The following is a 22,610-nucleotide window of genomic DNA, read 5'->3' as shown; positions in this document are numbered from 1 at the left end:
GGGGCACACAACAGCTGTCGCCAGTCAATGTAAATCCGTGGCCACCTGCAGGGATATCACTCACGAATTATTACTGCGACAAATGAAACAAATAAAGGAGAATGTACACATGCCACATAATTTTATTAGCTTAGTGTATGCCTCTAAATTCGCATTAATTTGTGAACTGTTACACAATAAAAGGTGTCACTGAAGTGTGGGATTCTCGGTTAGCTTGTACTTTTTGCCCTTTAAAATTGTGTCTATGTTCGGAGTAATTGTTCTTGTGCATTTTAGGCGCAGCGTGGAGTTTAAATTTCGATCAGACAATGCGTTTCTCAGGCGCGACTTGTTACATTTCATTGCAGAGAACAGTTGTTCACAAACATACGTGGAACCGAACATTGATATTATTGTAGCCGCCAGTTTGCGCAAACGAGGAAATCTATCCTGAGGGAAGTGTCTGTAGAATTCCAAAATGTTTTTCTTGTTCTGAAATTTGTCTCTGTATTCTCTGTCACACTGCAGGTCAATGATTTCTTGCTGCAGCTCAGGACGAATCTCTTAAATATTCGCTGAATATGGAGAGGAGAACAGATCAAAATCACTGTCTAGTGCTGTCAGATCTTGAAAGCGCTGATCAACTAAACTATGTGAATGACGTTCACAGTCTTTTTGAACATCTTGCATGGATGATAATTTAGGAAAATGAGCTAGGTTTCCTGTTTACAGCTGACTCACCCAAAGTGTCAATTTCATTTTAAAAGCTCATATTCGATCTATGAAATGAGTAATTAGCAGATCTTTACCTTGTAGTAAAATGTTCAAAGCATTCAGATGGCTAGTTAAACCTGCTAAGAACGCGAGATCACATTCAAACGTGCGCGCGCATTTCCCCTCCCTCCCCTCCCTCCCTACTCCGCGACCTTGCACCTGCTCGCGAGCACGTGCCTGAGCAGACGCGAATACTCGCGCTCAAAACCGGCCAGTTGCTAAGCCCTTATGTAGACCCTGTGACTAGATGTGCCAGACTTGCAGACCTCATTACTGCTACGAAAATCTCTTCTGGAAATCTCTTCTGTTTCTGCCAGCGTTGATTTGGCAGTAAAACAATCACATATTCTGTAATTCCGCTAATGCTTTTGCCACATAGTTATCAAATTATAACCCCGTGACACCTTTTCCTGCATACATAAAACCACATTCTTAATTTTCTCCCCTCATATATAGATCACCGAACAGTTTCTTTATCTTTTTTCAAGGCTTGAGTGTCATTATACACTCTAAAAAAATGGCTCTGAGCACTATGGGACTTAACATCTGAGATCATCAGTCCCCTATAACTTAGAACTACTTAAACCTAACAACCTAAGGACGTCACATACATCCATGCCCGAGGTAGGATTCGGACCTGTGACCGTAGCAGCAGCGCGGTTCCGGACTGAAGCGTCTAGAATTGCTCCGCCACAGCGGCCGGCAGTACGTTAAGTCTTTGCGCATTTCATTCCATATACTCAGGTGCACAGTAAGTGCGCCTCGCACACAGGCGCGTGAGTAATACGAGGGTAGTCCCAAAAATAAGATCTCCTATTTTTTTAAGAAGTACATAACCTGTTTATTTCTACAATGGCTTTCATCAGCTTACAGCTTGAACATTTAGCTATTTTTCGACATAATCACCATTTCTGTCGATGCATTTACAAGACGCTGCGGCAATTTTTGTATGCCCATGTCATAACAGTTCACCGCCATGCTGTTCAGAAAGTTATGAACCTCTTCTTTCACTTCGTCGTCGGAGCTGAATCGCTGGGACCACAATTAACACTGACAGGTACTGTGAGACTCTAAAAAAATTCAAACGGGGAATTCAGAACCGGAGAAGAGGAATGTTGAGCAATGATTCAGCTTCAGGCCACCAGTGACCTACCGGGACCATCCGACCGCCGTGTCATCCTCAGTGGAGGATGCGGATAGGAGGGGCGTGGGGTCAGCACATCGCTCTCCCGCTCGTTATGATGGTATTCTTGACCGAAGCCGCTACTATTCGGTCGAGTAGCTTCTCAATTGGCACCACGAGGCTGAGTGGACCCCGAAAAATGTTAACAGCTCATGGCGGCCTGGATGGGCACCCATCCAAGTGCCGACCACGCCCGACAGTGCTTAACTTCGGTGATCTCACGGGAACCGGTGTATCTACTTCGGCAGGGCCGTTGCCTGATGTGAACCATTGTAGAAATAAACAGGTCTATGTACTTATAAAAAAGTAGGAGACCTTACTTTTGGGATTACCCCCATACATGCAGATGCCGTCACCATCTGAGAGATGATGCGTAGTTGGGCTCAAAGAAGCCGATTGGAGTAATCGGTGAATAGCTCAATGTCTGAACGGGAGCAATGTCACTGTTCGGCGATACTGGCTGGAATGGGTGAACCATAGCCGAACACAGAATCAAGAAGGAGCTGGTCGACCAAGAGAGAGGACAGAACGTGAGGACCCTAGATTCATCATTATCATCGATACGACGTAGAACTGGTGTTTCAGTGAGCTCACAGAAAGGGAGCTGAGCTCACGTTGCCTCTTGCGCCGACTACCTCTGTGCATCAACCAGCCCATTTGCAGTAGTGTCAAGCAACTCTGGCTGCTACCTAACTGACTGGAGTAGAACTGTCTTTAGTAATGAGCCACGCTTCGATGAGCCCCGTTGGCCAGCAAAGACGCGTCTGCATATGCCACAGACAGTAGTGGGATATGAACCTGACTGTCGGCCGCCGTGCGGCCTGACAACCGAGAGTGATGGTCTGCGGTGCCATTTCATTCCATAACGGGATATCTTTGGTTGTCATCCGCGGCACCCTTACATCATAGTGGTAGGTCGACTATATTCTACGCCACGTTTTGCCATCCTTCATGCAAGGCCATCCTGGGCTTTCGTTTCAGCAAGACAATGACCGCCCGCTCACGGTGAGAGTTTCTAATGGTTGTCTACGTGCTTGCCGAACCATTACCTTTGGCCAGCAAGGTCGCCTGGCCCCTCCCCAGTTGAGAATGTTATGAGCATTATGGGCAGGGCCCCGCGATCAGCTCGAGATTTGACGATCTAAAGCGTCCATTGGACTGAATAGGGCCCTATATCCCTCAGGAGAACATCCAACAACTCGAGCAATCAATGCCAAGCCGAATAACTGTTTGTATAATGGCCAGTACTGAATTACTGATTTGCCCAATTAGCGAAGCTCTTTCTCTTGAAGAAAGTATCCATTTTTTTCTGAAACTGTAATCATTCGCTTGCCTGTACATCCCATTCACAGTGCGTCGGATTTTTTTTTTTTTTTTTTTTTTTTTTTGTGTATTGCAAACCCTCTGCAATAATGAGCTATATAGTACACTACTAGCCATTAAAATTGCTACACCACGAAGATGACGTGCTACAGACGCGAAATTTAACCGACAGGAAGACGATACTGTGATATGCAAATGATTAGCTTTTCGGAGCATTCACATAAGGTTGGCGGCAGTGGCGACATCTACAACGTGCTGACATGAGGAAAGTTTCCAGCCGATTTTTCATACACAAGCAGCAGTTGACCGGCATTGCCTGGTGAAACGTTGTTGTAATACCTCGTGTTGAAACGTCCCCTTTTGAACAATTATACATGACTGTGCTTAAACTGACACAATATTTTTTTAGCGAAACGCAATCTGACTCTCAATAATCCCTACAAAAGAAAGGCCCTTAAAAAATATTGTATCAGTTTAAGCACAGTCATGTATAATTGTTCAAAAGGGGACGTTTCAGTGTAAGGAGGAGAAATGCGTACCATCACGATTCCGACTTTGATAAAGGTCGGATTGTAGCCTACCGCGATGGCGGTTTATCGTTTTGCGGCATTGCTGCTCGCGTCGGTCGAGATCCAATGACTGTTAGCAGAATATGGAATCGGTGGGTTCAGGAGGGTAATACGGAACGCCGTACTGGATCCCAACGGCCTCGTGTCACTAGCAGTCGAGATGACAGGCATCTTATCCGCATGGCTATAACGGATCGTGCAGCCACGTCTCGATCCCTGAGTCAAGAGACGGGGACGTTTGCAAGACAACAACCATCTGCGCGAACAGTTGGACGACGTTTGCAGCAGCATGGACTATCAGCTCGGAGACCATGGCTGCAGTTACCCTTGGCGCTGCATCACAGACAGGAGCGCCTGCGATGGTGAACTCAACGACGAACCTGGGTGCACGAATGGCAAAACGTCATTTTTTCGGATGAATGCAGGATATACACTGAAGAGCCAAAGAAACTGGTACACATGCCTAATACCATGTAGGACCCCCGCGAGCACGCAGAAGTTCCGCATCATGACGTGCCATCGACTAGACGAATGTCTGAAATTGTGCTGGAGGGAACTGACACCATGAACCCTGCATGGCTGTCCATAAATCCGTAAGAATTCGAGGAAGTGGAGATCTCTTCTAAACAGCACCTTGCAAGGCATTCCAGATATGGTCAATAATGTTCATGTTTGGGGAGTTTGGTGGACACCGCAAATGTTTAAACTCAGAAGAGTGTTCCTGGAGCCACTGTGAAGCAATTGTGGGCGTCTGAGGTGTCGCATTGCCCTGCTGGAATTCCCCAAGTCCGTCGGAATGCACAAAGGCCATGAATGGATGCAGGTGATGAGACAGGATGCTTACGTACGTGTCACCTGTCAGAGTCGTATCTAGACGTATCAGGGGTCTCATACCACGCCACCTACACACGCCCCACACAATTGCAGAGCCTCCACCAGCTTGAACAGTCCCCTCCTGACATGCAGGTTCCATGAACTCACGAGGTTCTCTCCGTACCCATGCACGTCCATCCGCTCGATACAATTTGAAACGAGACTCGTCCGACCGTCGTCTGAATTTGTAATTTCCAGTCATCAACTGTCCAGTGTCGGTGTTGACGGGCGCAGGCGAGGCGTAAAGCTTTGTGTCGTGCAGTCATCAAGGGTACACGAGTGGGTCTTCGGCTCCAAAAGCCCAAATCGATGATGTTTCTTTGAATGGTTCGCTAGTTGACACTTGTTGGTGGCCCAGCATTAAAATCTGCGGCAATTTGCAGAAGGGTTGCACTTCTCTCACGTTGAACGACTCTCTTTAGTCGCCGCCGGTCCCGTACTTGCAGGATCCTTTTTCGGCCGCAGCACTGTCTGAGATTTGCTGTTTTACCGGATTCCTGATATTCATGGTATATTCGTGAAATGGTTGAAAAAAATCCCCACTTCATCGCTACCTCGGCTGTGCTGTGTCCCATCGCTCGAGCGCCGACTATAACACCCCGTTCTCGATAACCTGCCATTGTAACAGCAGTAACCGATCTAACAATTGCGCCAGACACTTATTGTCATACAGACGTTGCCGATCGCAGCGCAGTATTCTGTTTGCATATCTCTGTATCTGAACACGCATTCCTGTACCAGTTTCTTTGGCGCTTCAGTGTATGTGCAACACTGACGTAATGTTATATCTGAAGATCGTGTTATTAGGCCGACACTTAAATCACCATAAAAACGTGCAAATGGGCAGTTACAAAGCGATCTATTATTTTAATACCACACAGCAGTTGCGATCTCGTTCCAGATAAATACGTCGGTAATAGTGACAACTTCAAATATTTACTTTATGGACAACCATCATATTTTCCAATGTGGTGCCTGTTTGATGTTTGTGTGAGAACCAGAGGGTCGTGCGAGCAGCGGTTACGGAAGCGCCTTTTCTTGGCGCTGATGTGTGGAGCGGATATGAAAATCGCCGAGGAGACGCTGCCATGAATATTTACCAGTGCTGATGCAACGGCGCTCGGCTACAGAAAAACGCCAGCTGCGGGCAGAATACGCTGGGTCGGAGCAGCGGGCACCAGGCACCGCTGACCAAGTGCCAAGCTGCAGTCGAGGCGGACACCGTCAACTGGGGACACAGTTAGGCATCACGGTGCCTTTAGAACTCTGGTTTGGTACTCGGGAGAAGAGGGACTCTGAGGTGCGAATCTCCTGGGGATAGATTTAGTAGAGCGAAGCGCGTCTCAAGCAAAAATAAAAGATGCTCCAAATTTTTGGGTGTACATACTGGCGAAATCTTGAATTAGAAGAAGCATATTACTGAGCTTCTCAAACAATGAACTCCAGCTACTTTTGCTCTTTGTATAATTGCTAGTCTTGGAAACAGACGAATCAAATTCCTGACGTAGTTTGCATGTTTCCACTCAATAATGTTTTATGGAGTAATTTTCTGTGGTAACTCCCCGCGTAGAGAAAAAGTAATGATTGCACAAAAGCAAACCGTAAAAATAATAATGTGTGGCATTCTTCGCCAGTCGTCATGTAGGTATCTCTTTAAGGGATTAGGCATTTTAAGTACTGCGCCGTCACAACACATATTTCGCCAATGAAATTCGTCAAAATAATCCATCACAGTTTGAGAAGAATAGTGATGTCCACAACAACAGCATTCGAGGACCTTTATTACCCATTATTAAAGCTGTCAGTGGCTCAGAATGGAGATAAACAAGCAGCAACAAAAATTTTTTATCATTTGTCCAGTAACATAAAAATCTGACAAGTAGCAAAGAAAGTTTTGAATATAGCCTAAAATCATTTCTCCAGAACAGTTTCTTCTGTTCCATAGATGAATTTCTATTCAAAGACTGGTAGCCTGTAAAAAAAGAAAAAGAAACAAATAAAAAAAGATAAAAAAATTTTATGTGTAGTTGCAAGACTGGGACCAAAAACTAATTTGTTAATGTTAACACTAAACATATATACATTTCGTGTAAACTGACTCGTTCCATATAATTTCGATAAAAGAACCGTTCAAATGATCTATGGAACATGTGACTAACAAACTAACTGTCCACGCGAAGGGAAAATGCGATGTACTTGAGGAATGAATCACTTTTTTGAAGGACGAACAGAATAAATTCAAAACACATCAGGCTACCAAGGAACAACGAACAAAAAACGCGCAGATGGGTTCTTTAACAATAAGACTGCTTTCAGTTTCGTGGAACAGAATTATTGCTACTAAATTGCAAACTAATGAATGTATGATACGACAATGACCTAAGTTTTTGCAAACACTAGATGGCACTTTTAAATGTGACATTACCATTATGTTAAAATTTGTCATTTGTTATTGTTATATCAGTAGCAGCTCAGAGCTTGGTGGAATACTTTATTTACAGTGAATGTTTAAACAAGCACTATTCTGAAAGTATCAATAATTTCAACAAAAGCGCCTCGAATCTCTTCGTTCAACCATCGCTAATACATCACCTTCAGGAGAGGCTGTTTATAACTGGTGTGCACAATTTTTTTATGGTCGTGCTTGGTGACGCATTTTGAAGGTCGATCAAAATCCGTTGTTGTTCCGAGACAAAAGAAAACGTCGATGCTCTGCGCAATGTGACTGAAAAGGATCGACATGTGCGAGAGCGGCCTCCTCATGCACGACACATTCCATTTTACGCGAACATATCGCTGTAAACTAGATCTGTTCATGTTGAATTCCGCACAGTTTTATAAAATCTCACAACTGTCTCCTGTCATATGGGTAAGGAAATGCTCAGAAACCTCCACCGAGAAAGCTATAAACCCGTATATGACGTGGTAACATGACACGAAACTTGGATATATTCGTGAGAGCTGGAAATTCAGCAATAGTCAGCTGTTTGGATATTCTAACAATAAGATGAATGGAAACCAACAGAAGCGTTTCATATGCGTAACACTTCTGAGGAGACAAGCTGCACAAATTTTATAGACAGCTGACGAAGTTCCTTTAGTGGAACAAAGAACAGAATGGTGCACAACAGTTTATTAGCTACGGGTTGGTTCTTGCCGATAATGCTGGCACATCGTGTACTCCTGGCGTGACATTTTCTTCCAGATCTGGTTGGTTCAAATGGCTCTGAGCACTATGGGACTTAACATCTATGGTCATCAATCCCCTAGAACTACGTAAACCTAACTAACCTAAGGACATCACACAACACCCAGTCATCACGAGGGAGAGAAAATCCCTGACCCCGCCGGGAATCGAGCCCGGGCGCGGGAAGCGAGAACACTACCGCACGACCACGAGCTGCGGACAATTCTTCCAGATCTTTTCCTAGGAAACGGTGTGTCTGAGTTTTGCCATGTAAAATAGATTGTAGGTAAGTTTTTGAGAGCAAATTGTCAGATGGATGTCAAACTGCCCGAAACGTGCTGCAGAAGGAGGAAATGCGGCCAGAGATTTAAACGGAAAGATGATTCAAGATTAGTATACTTTAACACACTTGTCAAATCTGAACACTTTCGATCTATAAACGTTTCTAGTTGGTTTCGAGCATTCATTGATATCAAAACAACATGCATGGTACCGAGAGATTCGTAAACATTGAGGAAGAAAGAAAAGAACATTACGTTACAACGGATGCGCTTAGTAATAACCTTTTTTTTTTATTAACAGTGGGTGAAAGAGTGAACGTGTATGCACAAAGGCGATGAAAGAAGAACGTTTTCTGACAGAAATCGTTTTATTGTTCCTCAGAATATTCGCCTTTAAAGTTAATGCACTTTTATATGCGTTCTTAGGTATTTGAAAACATTTTTACCACTCTGAATGTACGTTACAAACTTTGTTTCGAATATTTCTTGACGTGATGAAAATCGTTGTCCACTCATTATGTATTTGGTATAAGGAAACAAAAAAAGAAGTTATGTGGTAAATAATTTGAATATGGGCAATAAAACATTAATCCTACGTTTCTCTCCTTAGACCCAACATGATACACACCGCGCATGACGTCATTATTTTGAAACCTACATCTGAATAAGCTGTGGTGGCGGCATCCATTAACAGGCGACTTATGTTCAGTTGAAATTCGTCTTAATTGTGGTATTTCCAGAAAAGGTTTCTTTATTACAATCGTGAAATCTTGCGCAGCCTTTGGTTGCATGCTTCCATTATAAACTGTAACGTCAGAACTATCTCTCTGGTGCCTTTCCTTTTCTTTAAGCCAAATTGATCGTCATCTAACACATATTCAATTTTCTTTTTCCTTCTTCTGTATATTATTCTTGTCAGCAACTTAGGTGCATGAGCTGTTAAGCTGATTGTGCCTCAGTTGTCATTTTACACACCAATATGGATAGTCGTTTTATTATCACTTGCCACAATGACTTTGGAAATTCTGATTGAATGTTATCTAGCTCTTATGCTTTATTTGATCTGACGTCTTACAAAGGACCTTTAAATTCTAATACTGGATACCTTATCTCTTCCCTATCGACACATATTTATTCTTCTAACACTTTGCACCGACAGATATGTGACAGAAAGTAATATTTCGTTCCACAGGCAAAATTGTATCAAAAACACAAAAAAGAAGTGCGATTTCATTTTTGGATCTTAAAGTCAGCGAATTTCTAGCTTGAAACTAAGGTGTGATATCGGTACCAACGAGATGCAGATACCTTATATTTCAGAGTATTTATTTGTGTCTAAATATTACGAATTTTTCCTGCGCAAGATTTCACGATTGTAATAAAGAAACCTTTTCTGGAAATACCACAATTAAGACGAATTTCAACTGAATATAAGTCGCCTGTTAATGGATGCCGCCACCACAGCTTATTCAGATGTTGGTTTCAAAATAATGACGTCATGCGCGGTGTGTATCATGTTGGGTCTAAGGAGAGAAACGTAGGATTAATGTTTTATTGCCCATATTCAAATTATTTACCACATAACTTCTTTTTTTGTTTCCTTATACCAAATACATAATGAGTGGACAACGATTTTCATCACGTCAAGAAATATTCGAAACAAAGTTTGTAACGTACATTCAGAGTGGTAAAAATGTTTTCAAATACCTAAGAACGCATATAAAAGTGCATTAACTTTAAAGGCGAATATTCTGAGGAACAATAAAACGATTTCTGTCAAAAAACGTTCTTCTTTCATCGCCTTTGTGCATACACGTTCACTCTTTCACCCACTGTTAATAAAAAAAAAAAGGTTATTACTAAGTGCATCCGTTGTAACGTAATGTTCTTTTCTTTCTTCCTCAATGTTTACGAATCTCTCGGTACCATGCATGTTGTTTTGATATCAATGAATGCTCGAAACCAACTAGAAACGTTTATAGATCGAAAGTGTTCAGATTTGACAAGTGTGTTAAAGTATACCAATCTTGAATCATCTTTTCGTTTAAATCTCTGGCCGCATTTCCTCCTTCTGCAGCACGTTTCGGGCAGTTTGACATCCATCTGACAATTTGCTCTCAAAAACTTACCTACAATCTATTTTACATGGCAAAACTCAGACACACCGTTTTCTAGGAAAAGATCTGGAAGAATTGTCCGCAGCTCGTGGTCGTGCGGTAGTGTTCTCGCTTCCCGCGCCCGGGCTCGATTCCCGGCGGGGTCAGGGATTTTCTCTCCCTCGTGATGACTGGGTGTTGTGTGATGTCATTAGGTTAGTTAGGTTTACGTAGTTCTAGGGGACTGATGACCATAGATGTTAAGTCCCATAGTGCTCAGAGCCATTTGAACCAACCAGATCTGGAAGAAAATGTCACGCCAGGAGTACACGATGTGCCAGCATTATCGGCAAGGAGAACCAGAGCATTGCTCTCTAGCCCAGAAGCAACAGTACCATACGCAGGAAATATCCCCGGAGGTCAGAAGCACTAACTTACGTAATACTACTTTTAGGCCTGTCTGAACTAACAAAGAATCGAGGAAACAAGGCTAAAATCTCAACAAGACGTAACAGGTGACCAAATTGATAGAGTTTGTATAGGGTTGGCAAAATGAAACCCCCAGAAAATATTTCACGCACGTTAAGGCGGGAAACCCAACTTGCATCATTCGCCCTCGGTGTAGAAGTTGGGTTGTCTGTCTTAAGGTACGAGATCTGTTCAAGAAATTCCAGAACCTTGTCCATATTTTTTTTTATACGCTTGCCTTTTACTTATTGTGCACGGTCTCCTTTGAAATACTCTCCTCTACAATTGATAAAGGGCTCCCAATGCCGTTTCCACTACCGGAGCGGTCTTGGTACATCTCTTGCTGGATCACGCGAAGTGCAGTCTGCGAATTTTGTTTTATCTCGTCGCAAATCTTCGTCCTTTTAACGAGGTTTTCAATTTTGGAAATAAAGAAAAGGCTTCAGAGGCCAGGTTTGGAGAGTATGGAGGATGAAGCAGCCCAGTGATTTCGTTTTTTGTCCAATAGTCACGCACCAACAGGGACGAATGTGCTAGTGCGTTATCGTGATGCAAGGGCCATGAATTGTCTCGCCACATTTCAGGTCGTTTCCTTCTCACAAAGATTAACGGTTTGTCCCTGTTGTAACGCCCCAATGACAGAAAACCCAATTAACAAGCTTTGTGAAAATTTAAAGTAGGGAAGTGAGTCATCTTGACAGTCACAACAACTATTGGTGATAAAAAAAATTAATTACACTGATAATGTTTTGATTAACAACTATAACACTTAAATACTGAGAGTAACATACAAAAGCGGAGATAAAAGGAAAGGGTTGTCATGCATTATCTTTTAAACATCTATAGAATAAATTTAACTTCATATGAACGAAGGTTAAATCCAAGGAGGTAATTCGGTCAAAGATAACATTTACCATGGAAGAGAGTTGCAGCCGCATCGAAAAGGAAATTCAATGGGCCTACAATGCAACTCGAATATGGAAATGTTTGGTTAGTTGCTCTTGAGTCGCTCTAGAGTACTATTGCGATTGTCTTCTGGAAGCAAACGCTATTACATTGTTTCAGTTGTGAAAGAAAGTTCGATAGTTCGGGAGAGAGAGACTAAAGCCCTACTCATTCACTCGACTGAATAAAGTAATCTTCACCGTTGTCAACGCGACGGTGACTTTAATTGAGTGATACTGATTTACTGGACTTAACCTTCGTACTGAAGAACAGTTGTGAACTTGATAGTAATGGATCAGTGACACGAAAACTATTTATAGTCTTGAGTAGGACACAATAATACAAAGTCATGAAGAAAAACCAATGCACCGTTCAATCAGAAATTGTTGTCAACGTTACGATTACTGGATTAATGAGAAGTTAATCTTGAATGACATATCGATGTGTGTGCGTGATAGGGACAAACAATTAATTACAAAAAGTTTACTAAACTATTAGTCAAGAGATAAATCGGATGTGTCGCCTACATGAATCAAGGAATATTATTACGTATGTTCATGTTTGGACAAGAAGAGATTGAAGCTTTCGAAATGTGGTGCTACAGAAGAATGCCGAAGATTAGATGGGTAGATTACATAACTAATGAGGAGGTATTGAATAGGATTGGGGAGAAGAGAAGTTTGTGGCACAACTTGACTGGAAGAGGGGATCGGTTGGTAGGACATGTTCTGAGGCATCAAGGAATCACCAATTTAGTATTGGAGGGCAGCGTGGAGGGTAAAAATCGTAGAGGGAGACCAAGAGATGAATACACTAAACAGATTCAGAAGGATGTAGGTTGCAGTAGGTACTGGGAGATGAAGAAGCTTGCACTGGATAGAATAGCATGGACAGCTGCATCAAACCAGTCTCAGGACTGAAGACCACAACAACAACATGTTCATGTTGGTGATTGAGTCTTTTAAACATTTTAAGTGACTGTAAAGATAGGAATAAGAGACAGTGAAAAGTGAATAATGGAAAAATCAGCAATACTGCGTGTTACAAGGACGTTAGTTCAACATAAGCGATCTCTGGAGTTACGTTGGACCGTTGTTAATAATTTGACGTAGCAACGGCATAGCAACGGAATTACGAACAGCAATTATTAATCCTCGCTAAGGATGATGTGAGAAACGAGCGTAATGATAGCATTAGGAACCAAGATTTTACTGCTCAAAGAAACTAAGCATAAGATAAAAGATAAACAACTGATCAGTTAACACAAACTAATAAGACTGTTACGGACGAACAATAGAATATTTCTTAACAACGCGAGGAGCTGTGTTTTACGAGAGTTACAGGTGCTGTTCACGTAATACTGATGGGGACGAACATCGTTACGAGTTACGTCTCCTCCCGGCGAGTGGAGAAGGAGGGAAGAGACGTCACACTGTGGCACGAATTCATGCTGAACTAATGCTTCAGAGTCAAAGAAAATTATCGACACGGCTTTGACATTTGACCTGATCTGACGAGCTTGGTCTTGGAGAACCTTTCCCGAGCCACTGTAAAGATTGAACCTTTGTCTCAACATCATAACCATAGATCCACGTCTTATCACCAGTTATGATTCTGTTAAGGAACATCTCCCTGTCATTTGCGCGATCCAAAAGCTCTTCACAGATTGCGAGGCAAAGGTCTTCCTGGTCTTGACTCATGAGCCTTGGGTCGGTCTTGACGGCAACACGATGCATTCCCAAGATGCTGTGTCAGGATTTCATGACATGATCCAACTGAAATATTACATTCTTCTGCAATCTCATGACATGATCCAACTGAAATATTACATTCTTCTGCAATCTCTCGGACAGTCAGTCTTCGATTGATAAGCACAATTTCGTTCCTGGCGTGAGCGTCGTCGGTGGACGTCGAAGGGCATCCTGAACGAGGGTCATCTTTGACTTCCGTCCGGCCATTTTTAAAACGTCTGAACCATTCATAACACCGAGTACGGCTTAAGCACTCATCACCGCATCATTCGATGCGTCTCTGTAAAAGTTTTCTTAAGTTTTATGTGAAATGTAATGGAGAGGCGTTATTCCTCTAGCTCTGCCATCTCGAAACGTTCTGTTCAATACAACAGTGAACAATAACTAACAGACATACAATAATGAAACTTCCGTCAGTTATTTATGAAAAACAGTTGTGTGCAAGGATGCCAACCGCATTTCGCTCCAACACACAATTGGCGCGAAATTACAAATGTTCCATAATTTTTTTGGGCAGACCTGGTATATGAAATATTTTCCAGGCTTTTAATTCTGCCCATGTTGTATAATAGCTTGTCGTACGAAATACGATCAAAGGCTTGGTTCTGTTGGTAATAAAAATATGCGATTGTAAACTTAAACTGAATTCTTGTTGCGATTGTTTTTCTGTTGGGATTTAAATGTTCTATAATGTATTCGCTCGAATTGTATTTTCCATAGCTGAAAGATCTGAATCTCTCTCCCCTTTGTGACTCGGTGTGTGTGTGTGTGTGTGTGTGTGTGTGTGTTCGAAGTATCCTAACTGGCGTATACTTGATTCAAATACTACTTTGTAGCCCGTAATATTTAGAACTCTAGTAAAGCGTTCATTATATTGTACATGAATACATTTATCTAAACATCTTTCACATATTTTGAACATCCCAGCAACGTTACCAAAAGGTAGTATGAACGTCACATGTAATTCAAAGAAACGAAAGTTAATCTTAAACTCATTATGAGGAAACATACCATTGTTGTGTGTGTGTATGTGCGTGCTTATCTTTGGGGGAGGCGAACGGGTAAGAAAGAGAGTAAGAAGGAGAACATTCACTCAAATTAAAGAAGTTTGTAGATAGCTGAAAACGTTTATTATACGAGTATGAGGAAAAACACTTCTGAACGTTTGTTTACCAGCAAGGGTCGCTCTAAATTCAGACCATGTTCCTGTCATGGTTTATTTTGCTTTTACTTCTTTCTTAAGAACAATATGTTCACACATATTACTATCCTCGAAAAGATGTCAGTTTCACTGGATAACGTTTTACTGTGCAAAATGAATTCACGCTCACCAAGGAGAGGAGAACCCTGCAGGAGTATTTTGAGTCCCCCAGTTCGCTAAAGCTGCAGCAACTCAGGAGTATTTTTGAGTTCCCAAGTTCGCTAAAGCTGCAGCAGCTCAATCCAAGGCACACACCCCCCGCCCTTCCCCGGCTGGCTATACGTCAACTCGTTGTTTGTGAAGAAAAGTAATAAGAGCCTAATGCGTTCTGCGAAGGCTAAAGACTGTGTCAGATGAGAATCCGAACGGAAGAGAATGCCTGCATCCACTCCGACCGATTACTTTAGCGCTTAAGCCGAAGGACGTTGTGTCTGGCCTTTCGAAGGATTACGCCTCAGTGCCGCTGCCGACGAGTCAACGTGGCCAACGTAAACACGACGAGGTGCTGGCACTCGGTGGCTCCTCGGATTAGATCAAACGAGGCGAAACCAGAATAAAGCACTGTAAATCTGTGGTGGGAAGGGTAAGGTGGAGCCGGTGGATTTTTTGAAGAAGGTCAGTTCTTTTACGTGAATGTGGTGGTGCGAGGATTAGCAGAGAAGCATATAGTTGTATATTTTCTAAAAATTGGACTAATAATTCTTCTCACAGTTGTTGGCACGGGCGTTTGCGCTATGATCTGCATGACGCGTCAAGTGCAACGTTTGTGTTGTTGCGGAACAGGCCTGAAAACTACCTCAGTATTAAGGTTTGTACGGGTCTTGTTTAGCTATAATTGGAAAGCAGATTCATTGAATACTTTCGTCAAACTCGAGTGAACTTTAGCTGAAAAGCTAATTTTATCAATGTGCAACTGAACCGTGATTTATTTTCAAAGAATATTCTTAAGAATTTATTTTATTTACTAGCGATTCATCAAGAACATTAACACGTTTAATCACACTATGTAAGCATGGAAGTAGTTGCCAGGGAGTAACTGATGAAATCATAACCAAATTCCTTTTAACAAATGGGAATTTTATTCACTTTAATAGTGCGTAAAAGCATTTTTTAAAGAAGCAAATTTGAAATTATAATCGGAAAGCACCCTCTAAATATCAAAGTTACAATTTATTCAGAGGCAGAAAGAAACAAGTTTTGACTGTATGCGCTTTCGGGCAGAGAACCTTACCGCTCCCTTTTGACACGTCCGTAGTTACGACCGCTCACAACAGCCTCTGAAAGACTACACTGGTGTAAATCTGCAACACACCAGATAACTTTAAACTAAGAGTTTTAACAATTTACACAAGCACACAAACTATCCACCCCAGTAGGAAGGATGGAACTGGTACAAAACACTAACAATTAAAATATTAACATTGCCATCGAAGGAGTAGCCTGATTATAACTTCTAAGAAAAGTCTTACGGTGAAAGGGTGGCAATTACATATACTAAAATTATCATTTAAATAAAAGCCCATGAAATGCAATCTTATATAAAATTCTACAAGGTAGGCCAAACAATAGTTAAGATGCTCTACACTACACAGATACCGCCTCTCAAGATCATAGGCAATATCAAAGTTTCCAAATATCAAAACACATTTCAGGTATTAGGCCGTTACACTCCAAGCAATAAATTCGTTAACACACCAAATCCGACAAACATGACAGAGGCAGCTACTAACGTACGATAGATTGATAGGGAGATTACCGAACAATCCGAACCGCAGGTTGCTGTAACCGCCCCTACTCCACAAGGGTAAAACGGACCACCCAATTCATAAACAACCACCTTCCCGCGGGTGGGCAAACGGAGAAGAATGCTGGGACGACCCCCAAACAAAGCGGCTGGTGACCTCACCAAGAAAACAAGTAGAATTAACAAGTACACTCCTGGAAATTGAAATAAGAACACCGTGAATTCATTGTCCCAGGAAGGGGAAACTTTATTGACACATTCCTGGGGTCAGATACATCACATGATCACACTGACAGAACCACAGGCACATAGACACGGGCAACAGAGCATGCACAATGTCGGCACTAGTACAGTGTATATCCACCTTTCGCAGCAATGCAGGCTGCTATTCTCCCATGGAGACGATCGTAGAGATGCTGGATGTAGTCCTGTGGAACGGCTTGCCATGCCATTTCCACCTGGCGCCTCAGTTGGACCAGCGTTCGTGCTGGACGTGCAGACCGCGTGAGACGACGCTTCATCCAGTCCCAAACATGCTCAATGGGGGACAGATCCGGAGATCTTGCTGGCCAGGGTAGTTGACTTACACCTTCTAGAGCACGTTGGGTGGCACGGGATACATGCGGACGTGCATTGTCCTGTTGGAACAGCAAGTTCCCTTGCCGGTCTAGGAATGGTAGAACGATGGGTTCGATGACGGTTTGGATGTACCGTGCACTATTCAGTGTCCCCTCGACGATCACCAGTGGTGTACGGCCAGTGTAGGAGATCGCTCCCCACACAATGATGCCGGGTGTTGGCCCTGTGTGCCTCGGTCGTATGCAGTCCTGATTGTGGCGCTCACCTGCACGGCGCCAAACACGCATACGACCATCATTGGCACCAAGGCAGAAGCGACTCTCATCGCTGAAGACGACACGTCTCCATTCGTCCCTCCATTCACGCCTGTCGCGACACCACTGGAGGCGGGCTGCACGATGTTGGGGCGTGAGCGGAAGACGGCCAAACGGTGTGCGGGACCGTAGCCCAGCTTCATGGAGACGGTTGCGAATGGTCCTCGCCGATACCCCAGGAGCAACAGTGTCCCTAATTTGCTGGGAAGTGGCGGTGCGGTCCCCTACGGCACTGCGTAGGATCCTACGGTCTTGGCGTGCATCCGTGCGTCGCTGCGGTCCGGTCCCAGGTCGACGGGCACGTGCACCTTCCGCCGACCACTGGCGACAACATCGACGTACTGTGGAGACCTCACGCCCCACGTGTTGAGCAATTCGGCGGTACGTCCACCCGGCCTCCCGCATGCCCACTATACGCCCTCGCTCAAAGTCCGTCAACTGCACATACGGTTCACGTCCACGCTGTCGCGGCATGCTACCAGTGTTAAAGACTGCGATGGAGCTCCGTATGCCACGGCAAACTGGCTGACACTGACGGCGGCGGTGCACAAATGCTGCGCAGCTAGCGCCATTCGACGGCCAACACCGCGGTTCCTGGTGTGTCCGCTGTGCCGTGCGTGTGATCATTGCTTGTACAGCCCTCTCGCAGTGTCCGGAGCAAGTATGGTGGGTCTGACACACCGGTGTCAATGTGTTCTTTTTTCCATTTCCAGGAGTGTAAATGAAACAACATATCTCCAATCACTTAACTTCTAATAAACCGCGATTTCTGGCGAAAACGCTCTCCCCAACCGTCCGCTGCCAGCCGCTTCAACGGACACAGGAAGGCGCGCCGATCTCCCGTCTCACTGTGTCGCAGCTCGCACCGGCCAGACCGATGTCGTGGGTTGACTCCTGTTGCTCTCGTGTCGGCCGCGAAGCCACTACCCCGCGCTACACGCCGCGGCCCGCTGGACTCACGTGGCGACCTCACATGCGCCGACGCTCAAGACCGACAAGTCACCTTGTGTCTCAGTGCGTGACCGACCAACCGATCGATCATATCGCCAATGACCATTGCCTGAACAAACTCGAGGGGACTGGCGGCCTAACGCGCAGACTCAGATGCAGGAACTAAGCCCCGACCGGGCGACCACTCGCTGAGTTCTCTTACTGGCGGAGTGGAAAGACTCTCACTTTCCGGCTTAAAGTTTGATCCAAACGACAGACATACTAGCACTCCGAACGACAGACAGTGAAAGGTCGCTACACTGAGCCACAGCGCCAAAGATCGCACCAGAGAGTATTCTTCCGCCGCCTCCACTGGCAGTGCTTGCTGAGATGTCGTAGTGAAAAGTTCTTGTCGAGAAGTTGTGGTGGAGAGTGCTTATCGAGATGTGGCAGTAGTGAGTCGGTGTTGAGATGTTGTAGTAGGGAGTGCTTATTCCATGTTTTATGCAGTTGTTTGATGGGCTAGACAGCAGATGTTGTTCGAATGGAGATATTGTAATGATCAGAGTGCTTTTCGTCAATATATATGAAGGTAAAAAAAATTCCGTTTTCTTTTTATTATTTCAATGTCTTAAATAATGCGTCATTACAGGTTCAGTCAACAAAGCATCTGGCTTGTGTTCTTGTACTAGAGTGTAATTCTGGTTTCCTGACGCAATTAGAGTATTTCTATTTTTTTTAATTACTTCAGTATAAATGGTATTTAAAATTTATTGTCTTATTGAAGAAGAACCGTGCCAGATGTGTACGTTGAATCACACTTCCACACACAGAACAGTTACACTTGTGCTTTGGTTTCGTACGTTTTATAGTTGCTGGGGACTTAATTAATTAATTGTGTTAACGGAAATTTCCTTTCATTCTTTGTTGTTGTTCTATGCAGTCAGATTGCGTACAAATACTAGTCAGGGCCAACCGTTTACGAGACTGCGTAACCGGACAGTTAGCTAAAAAAAATTAAAAGTATTTGCATTTCATATTTATTTAATTAAGCCCCCATGCAACAGACACTAACTGCCTAACAAATGCGGACGGGAGACAGACTAGCAAAACTGACCGACTGGCGAGCTCATAGCGCCCCTTAAATGCACGTGAACAGGCAACCTTTCCCCTTTCCCACCAGAGGGAGACACCAAAGCTGCGATTGCCACAGCGGCGCCACCGCCAGAAACGGAGGGCGACTGCTTCACACTACACGCTGCGGCGCGCTCTTCAAAAGAGAAATTTTTACCACGGCTCAGCAACTATACTCCTTTAGGATGTATATATGCCGACTAAAGCGACGAATGAAAGTTTCTACTAATAACGTTATCGAACCCAGGTCTCTTGCTCAGTAGAGAAAGGCGCTAACGACTAGGCCATCCTGGAAGGGTGGCTTTGCCCAACTGCATGCTAGGGTACTAGCACACCTTCCTCCTCATTACAAATTGCAATTCACACCTCAACTCTCTTGATATTCCTCCTAAAATTGAACAACATTGCAGGGGCTCTCCAACTGTATTGGAGTAGCGTCTCAGCATCGAACGAAACGAGGGATCCCATCCGAAACGCAGGCGTAGGTGGTTTAATCAGCTGAAAGTATATGGTTCCAGAGAACGTTCAGAGTCTCAAATGTCTGTGATGCATCGATGGTGATACACTATTCCTATACAGTTGGAGAGCCTCTGCAACGCTGTTCTAGTTTAGAGGGGTCACCAAGTGGGGTGAAGAGTGAATGGGAGATTGGTTTGCGGAGGGAGGCGTGCTAGGGTAGTTATGCAAAGCCACTGCGCCAGGGTGGCGTAGTGGTTATCGCATCTGCCTAGTGAGCAAGAGAGCGGGGTTCGAATCTCTGTCTTAGAACTAATTTGCATTCGTAACTTCGACCTGCATATACGCATCATAGTCGTTTGAGTCATGAAAAGGTCTCTGGAACCATATACTGTGTTGACAAACTTCATGGAATACGTCCTAATGTCGTGTCGGACCTCCTTTTTCCAGCCGTAGTGCAGCAACTCTAGGTGGCATGGAAGTCCCCTGCAGAAATATTAAGGCAAGCTGCCTCTATAGCCGTCCATACTTGCGAAAGTATTACCGGTGCAGGATTTTGTGCACCAAGTGACCTCCAGATTATGTCCCATAACTGTTCGACGGGATTCATGTCGGGCGCTCGAATTCTCCAAAACGTTCTTCAAACCAACCGGGAGCAATTGTTGCCCGGTGACATGGCGCACTGCCATCCATTAAGACGCCATCGTTGTTTGGGAACGCGAAGGTAATGGATGGCGGCAAATGGTCTCCAAGATGCCGAACATAACCACCTCCAGTCAATGATCGCTTCAGCTGGACCAGTCCATTTCATGGATAAACAGACCACACCATTGTGGAGGCACCACTAGCTTGCACAGTCGACAGACTGAGTCAGTCGTTTCGTGGGGTCTGCGCCACACTCGAAGCCTACTGTCAGCTCTTACCAACTGAAATCGGGACTCAGTTTTCCAGTCGTCTAGGATCCCACTGACAATGTCACGAGTCTATGAGTGGCGCTGCAGGCCAAGTCGGGCTCTTAGCAAAGGCACTTGCGTCTGTCATCTGCTGCCATTAGCACCACATTTCCCCACAATGTCCTAACGGATACTTGTCGTGCGTTCCGCATTGGCTCCTACAGTTATCACATGCAGTGTTGCTTGACTGTTAGCACTGATAACTTTACGCCGCTGATCTCGATCGTTAAGTGAAGGCCGTCGGCCACTGTGCTTTCCGTGCTGAGAGGTAATGCCTGAAATTTGGTACTCTCTGCACGCTCTTAACACTGCGGATCTTGGAATACTGGATTCGCTAGGGATTTTCGAAATGGAATGCCCCATGCGCCTAGCTCCAATTACCATTCCGCTTTCAAAGTCTGTTAATTCCCGTCGTGCGGCCATAATTGAAATTGAAAAGTTAAAAAGTTTAAAAAGTTCACTCATCAAAACTTACTTTCATATGGATCATCTGTGTACAAAGGACAGCTCGGCCAATGCACTGCCCTTTTATACCTTATGTTCGTGATACTGTCGCCGTCTGTACATGTACATACCGGTGTCCCATGACTTTTGTCACCTCAGTGTAAAGTTACATACTATATAAAACGAGTTTTATATGTTGACTTTGAATGTGTGTAATTTAAAGACTACCTTATTTTATAATAGGACTCTGAAAGAGAAAAACTGAAAGCAACGCTACCCATACTGCGCACCTCTCGGCCAGCACTTATATCCTTGAATTTTTTTACCCAAGTTGACATTTGACGCCGGATTAGGCACGGGTTTCTTTTCGACAGATTGTAAGTTTTGATGAGTGAACTTTTTAAACTTTTTAACTTTTCAATTTCTCACCTTTAGTAGCCTGATAATATACAGGGTGGTCCATTGATAACTACCGGGCCAAATATCTCACGAAATAAGCATCAAACGAAAAAACTACATAGAACGAAACTCGTCTAGCTTGAAGGGGGAAACCAGATGGCGCTATGGTTGGCCCGCTAGATGGCGCTGCCATAGGTCAAACGGATATCAACTGCGTTTTTTTTGTTTTTTGTTTTTTTGTTTTTTTTTTTAATGGGAACCCCCATTTTTATTACACATTCGTGTAGTACGTAAAGAAATATGAATGTTTTAGTTGGACCACTCTTTTCGCTTTGTGATAGATGGCGCTGTAATAGTCACAAATGTATAAGTCCGTTGTATCACGTAACATTCCGCCAGTGCCGGCGGTATTTGCTTCGTGTTAAAATGGACCGTTTACTAATTGCGGAAAAGGTCGATATCTTGTTGATGTATGGCTATTGTGATCAAAATGCCCAACGGGTGTGTGCTATGTGTGCTGCTCGGTATCCCGGACGACATCATCCAAGTGTCCGGACCGTTCGCCGGATAGTTACGTTATTTAAGGAAACAGGAAGTGTTCAGCCACATGTGAAACGTTAACCACGACCTGCAACAAATGATAAGCCCAAGTAGGTGTTTTAGCTGCTGTCGCGGCTAATCCGCACATCAGTAGCAGACAAATCGCGCGAGAATCGGGAATCTCGAAAACGTCGGTGTTGAGAATGCTACATCAACATCGATTGCACCCGTACCATATTTCTATGCACCAGGAATTGCATAGCGACGACTTTGAACTTCGTGTACAGTTCTGCCACTGGGCACAAGAGAAATTACTGGACTATGACAGATGTTTTGCACGCGTTCTATTTAGCGACGAAGCGTCATTCACCAACAGCGGTAACGTAAACCGGCATAATATGCACTATGGGCAACGGAAAATCCACGATGGCTGCGACAAGTGGAATATCAGCGACCTTGGCGGATTAAAGTATGGTGCGGCATTATG

The sequence above is a fragment of the Schistocerca nitens genome, chromosome 4, assembly GCF_023898315.1.
Source record: "Schistocerca nitens isolate TAMUIC-IGC-003100 chromosome 4, iqSchNite1.1, whole genome shotgun sequence".
Taxonomy (NCBI): Eukaryota; Metazoa; Arthropoda; class Insecta; order Orthoptera; family Acrididae; genus Schistocerca; species Schistocerca nitens.
This window is presented reverse-complemented; position numbering follows the sequence as displayed.